Here is a 6,136-nt window from a genome sequence, read left to right as displayed (position 1 = left end):
TTTAATCAGATAAAAAAGAAACAACGTACTTCTTAAAATAACGCAAATTTAGAGAAATCTGTTTAAACGACAAGTTATACAATGTTGTGAATACTTACGTAGCTGTGAGAACACTGTGACTGTTTGATAACGTTTGCCAATTTATCAGAAAACAGATACAGACGACCAAAAGTCACCGCAACGAGATTCTCTTTTGCATTCACACTTATATAGTATACCATAGTAATAATTTTGTTACGTGCAACAAGTGTTTTTAGTAAGCTCAGTATATTACGGAGTTTATTATATTTCATAAATTTTATCGACAAAAAAGAAATCGCCACCGATTTTACATAGTTATTGTATTATCACAGTATTACAATATCTTCCCTTTTATCATAATCAATAAAAGTTCGACGAAACCTTGCGAGCACGTACAATTTTTGTTCGACATTGTCGTCCAAGCCAGTAGAATGGGGTGACGTGAGAAAAATATTTGAACAAATGGTTCTGTAATGAATTGGTCATGTTCTTCTTAAGCCATATATTTACATATAGACTTTTCCAGCAAAGACTCAATTGGTCGCACGCAATATGAGCTACAAGGTATATAAAGCCTGAAGTTTCGCACTCGTCATTGACAAATCATGTGAAAATATTTAATCTTCATCCCTACAAAATTCACAGGGGTTGCAGACAGGTAAAATATTTTAATTCATCAAGGCAAAGCTAGGTGTACTTATAATATTTGATTTCAAGATAATAGAAGTTGATGCAATTGAGAGTACGTTGAGTCAAGAACTAAAGCCGGTGATTCGCTGATAGTTGATGTCGCTAATAAAAAAACTTCCAATGGCAAAGTTTAGTTTTTGCGGAAAAAACTCAATGAGCAAAATTGTAAAATATAGGCGTGCGAAAATATCAATAATCGAAAAGCATCCTTGGCATTATAATAAAGTCACTATTTGACTCGAATATTGGTTCGGTAGCATCACTGGACCGTTTTATTTTTAAATCAAAACGCTGAACATTAACAGCGACCAGTTTGAACATATAAATATCACTAACATGTGATTTTAACAAAAAAGGCGCCGCTGTACAGCTACAGAAACAAGGGATTTATTGAAACAATATAATAATCGTGAATCTCTCAATTCAATGTCAACTTATTCATTTCATGGAGACATGTTACATCACTCGTTTAAACAGATATGCCGGCTGAAAAACAATATCAGTCCCGTCATCAAAGATATACTCGTAGAGTCGCAGTTGTGCGAAATAGTTGTCGAAAATATTAACTATCGGATTAATGCCATCTAAACAAATGTATAAATGGTACCGTAGCCTGGTATAAAGCCACATGTGATCATGCGTCAAAAATGTTTTAATCACACCAAAGTCACAAAAATAATAATTTTATAACTCTTCTGTTTAAGCATAAAAAAATTATGGCCTAATTTCGTCAATAGAATTTTCAAACTTCTCTTCTGAAAACTTGTAATTTTGCAGATATATTACACCACGGATTCGATATTGTGTTCCATTCTAATGCCACAAAATGTACTTTAGAATTTTTTCAAATTGTTCGTTTACATTACCCACTGAATGAGTTTTATTACGATCTAAAGATCACTGATATCTATTGTATAGCAGTAGACTTTTCTATAAAGTATTGAGCAAATTGAAATTCCCTAAGAAAAATAAACGAAAGAACGCTAAATCCCGAAAGTATTCGTAAAAATCATGGTAATTGTGGGTATTCATTTGGTAACAAGCGTGCAGTGAATCCGACGAGTTTCGCTCGCTTAGCAAACAAACGGTGGCTGCGAAAAAGTCCTTTTAAAAATGTTGCGGCACGTACGACTCAACGGCACCCATTACGACAAAGTGCCCAATGTTGGTTTAAAGATTTGAATTGCAAACGCGGAAACAGAGCTTTTCGAAGGAAAATGAATTAGTTAATGGCATCATTTGAATCCGAATTCGTAAAACCCATTCAAAAAAAAATACCAAGTAGAAATATAATACGAGCTCCGAGAATACCGTATTTTATGTGACACACCTTTGTATTGGACTTTAAGCATGAAAAACAGATTATCTTTTTTCCTGTTATGTAAGTTAAGTTTGAAATTGATAATATATACGGAATTTAAAATAATATTAAACGGATATCGATGTCTCACAATCATTGACCTACCACGAGGCAATGTTCACAATAAAGTTTCTGTCTTTCACGTGGCAACCCAACGCTTAGGTTGTAAACATAAGTGCAAGTATTTTTATTTTTTAATTTAATAGTTTTTTCGTGTTATTCTTGTAAAAACCCATTTCATTACTTAATAATATCTCTACAAAGTAAATTTGTATAGTTTGTAAGTGTATATACCGTGATTTAACACGTTTATTATGCTGCCTCGAAATGTTGGAACAACATACCACCACCTATTAGGAATGCCTCGTCGATTTTTACTTTTAAAAGACTACTCAGGGCTTACTTAATAAATGTTCAACAATATCAACATGGCTGTTGATGTGTCGGGGTCATCTATGTTCGTATTATATAAATTGTTATTGTATAGATTACTTTTTTATATTTTTTATTATTTTTGTCTTGTTTGGTTCTGTTTTTTGTATGTCAATTTTATTCAATTATTCACTATACCAATTTAATTTAAATTATATGTGACGTAATAATGTCTACTGTTAAAGTACACAACTGTCTACATTTATATTCATTTTGTGATATTATTTCTAACTAATATCACAAAATGACTAACTCTAATATTTATACATGTTTTATGAAATTAATTTCACATTTTAACGCATATATTATGTAAGTGGTAACGTCATTACTTCTTGTACTGTGTCAATAATCTGTTCGTTCTGACATATTTTGTGCGTTTTAAGGACATAATTGTCATCTGGCACGGCTACTATGTTCCGTGTCACGTGTGTTCTGTTGCCGGATCCGCTGCAAATCAGCGTCGTAGCACCATAAGTGAGACGACAATAAGCTGAGTGGGTCACGGTTTCCTTGGCAGCACAGCACACACGCGTTGTACTCTTCTATATATTTGTAGTTAGTACTATTTTTATTGTTATTATTACAAAATGCATGTGTACTGTGTTGTCGACTTAAGGAATAAATGTTTTCTATTCTATTTCTATGTTTTCTATTTGTGAATAAAGTGACGTGAAAGCCGTTACAACGTTACAACGTAGTTCAATTCATTTTAGAATAAATCGTTTTTCAAATTTAACACTATTAAAAATTTTACACAAATATTACCTTCAACAAATATATCCTGTTTATAAATAATAATTAATTATAAAAACATTAAAACCATGATTTACCATAGACAAAGTTGGTTAAATCTATGGCAGCTTACGTTGCATTTTTGAATGATGTCGAAGTCGCAGAGAAGGGTAGAACATCGAAACCGGTGCCAGCTCCTGCCGAGCTCTGACAGACAGCGTCTGAACCAGTGTTGGGCAAAATTTAATTGTTCTGACAATTAAAGATTGACAATTAATTAATTGTTAATTGCGGTTCTCGCAACTAACAATTGATCAATCGTTAGTCGCGTATATCTACAATTAATCAATTTCCAATCTTTTCAATGTTTGTGATTAACAATTAACAATTAAAACTGACAATTATGATAAATTTATAGGGCATATGGGGGTGAGTTAATTAACTGCCTCCGTGGCCGAACGGTTACCATACCGGACTGCCACGCAGAGGTCCCCGGGTTCGATTCCCGGGCCGGGAGAAATATTTGTATGGCCTACATTTATTTCTCTCGTGAGTTTGGGTGTAATTTGTGGTTGTCTATGTGTGTGTCCATGGCACCCGCGACACAGGGTTTCCCTAGTGCGGGGCTATGTTGAGTGTGTGCGTTATTATTATTATTATATTATTATTAGTTAGGGCGTGGGTTAGGGGGTGGGTTAGGATTTGGGTTGGGGGTCAGGGTTTGGGTTGGGGGTTAGGATTTGATTGGGGGGGTTAGGGTAAGGGTTGGGGGGGTTAGGGGTGAGTTAGGTGGTGGGTTAGGGTTTGAGTTGTGGGGGTTAGGGGTGAGTTAGGGGGTGGGTTAGGGGAGAGTTAGGGTCTGGTTTGGGTTTGGATTGGTGGCTTAGGGGTGAGTTAGGGGTGGATTAGGAGGCCTCCAACCGGCCCCCCAAATAAACTAACTAACCTAACCCACCCCTTACTCACCCCCCTTTTTTTTTTGACGGGTGGGAGATTTTTATGGATACCCCTGAGCCCAGGGAGACTCAGGGGTTATGTGGAGACTCTCCCTCCAGACTGGAGGGCCTTTTTTTTTTTTTTTTTGACGGGGGGGAAATCTTTATGGATACCACTGAGTCCAGGGAGACTCAGGGGTTATGTGGGGACTCTCCCTGAGACTGGAGGGCCTACCCCACTAAAACCCCCCCGGGTTTCCCTCTCGCCGGTTGAGTCGGCGCCGTGGGATCAGTGAACATTCACCACGACGCCGCCCGGCCGCCCTAGCTTATGCCAGGGCTCCCGCGCCAACGGAGGGGCGAGTCGTTTGTCCTCCGACCCGCCCCCCAGACGAGTGAAACCGTGCAATGCAGGCTCCGGAGTCCCTGTCCAGAGCCCGCTGGTCTCACTAGGGGATCAGGCGAGCAGCGAACTGCCTTCGCCTTCTCCCCGTACGTCTGCGCCGGAGCGGATGCGCGTCCGGCGCGTCTCTGCGCAAAAGGAGGCCACCGCCTCCCAGGACTCCTCGCTATCGAGCATGGCGGCAACCACGCTCGGCAGCGAGAGGTCCTGTCCCACAGTCCCCGTCAGAGTGCAGCGCTGCTCATCCCACCGGCTACACACCTCTAGGGTGTGCTGCGCGGTGTCATCCGCAGCGCCGCACTCGTGGCACGACGGGGACGGTTCCCTCCTCGCCACCTTGTGCAGGTAGTGACCGAAGCAGCCGTGCCCGGTCAGCACCTGCACAAGGTGGTACGACAGTGGCCCGTGGGACCGGTTTACCCACTCTACTAGGACAGGGCGGATCGCCTCTATGGTACGAGCGCCATAGGGGGGATCCGCCAAGCCCTCTTTCTACCGGTCCCGCATGCGCTGCGCCGCGAGGCGGCGCTCCCGCTCCACCTCTTGGGGAGCGGGTCGCTCGCCTCGGTCCCTCATTCCCCGCCGGTAGGTGCGGACCTCCGCCAGGACCTCGGCTTCGAGGTCCCACGGCGAAGTACCGGCGAGGACGCATGCGGCAGCGCAGGCCACCGTCATGTACGCCCTGCACATTCGCAGGGCGACCACCCTCTGGGGCCTCCTCAGCAGCGACTTCGTCGCCGCTGATAAAGCCCCACTCCAAATGGGAGCCCCGTATAAGGCCATACTCCGGGTCACCCATGGGGCTCCCGGCCTCCCGAGGTTGGGCAGGAGCCTGCCCAACGCCGATGCGGCGCCCACTATTCGGGGAGCAAGTTGCCGGAAATGCTCCCCGAAGTTCCATCGCCGGTCCAGGACAAGTCCCAGATATTTCATCTGGGCCTTGACCGGCACCGATACTCCTACGATGGAGATGTGGGTGCCTGCCGGCACCGCCCAACCTCTACCCCTCCCGCCGAAGATGGCCACATCCGTCTTCGGCACGGCGACCTCGAGCCCTAGCAGTTGTATTCGGCGGACCACCATGTCCGCCGCTACTGAGGCCCTTCGGGCCGCCTCCTGGAAGGTGGTCCCCCGGACGGCCACCAGCGTGTCATCGGCGTACGCGATGATCGCCGTCCGGGGGAGCAGCGCGCCCCTCAGCACCCAATCGTACCCCAGGTTAGACTGGAGGGCCTACCCCACTAAAACCCCCCCGGGATTCCCTCTCACCGGTTGAGTCGGCACCGTGGGATCAGTGAACATTCACCACGACGCCGTCCGGCCGCCCTAGCTTACGCCAGGGCTCCCGCGCCAACGGAGGGGCGAGTCGGTTGTCCTCCGACCCGCCCCCCCAGACGAGTGAGGCCGTGCAATGCAGGCTCCGGAGTCCCTGTCCAGAGCCCGCTGGTCTCACCCACCCCTTACTCACCCCTAACTCACTCCTAACCGGCCCCCCAACCGGTCCCCCAAACGGCCCCCAACCGGCCCGCCAACCGGCCCGCCAACCGGCCCGCCAACCGGCCC

The sequence above is a fragment of the Hyposmocoma kahamanoa genome, unplaced genomic scaffold (assembly GCF_003589595.1).
Source record: "Hyposmocoma kahamanoa isolate Upper Pololo Valley unplaced genomic scaffold, ASM358959v1 202, whole genome shotgun sequence".
NCBI classification, from domain to species: Eukaryota; Metazoa; Arthropoda; class Insecta; order Lepidoptera; family Cosmopterigidae; genus Hyposmocoma; species Hyposmocoma kahamanoa.
Note: the sequence above shows the minus strand (reverse complement) of the source record.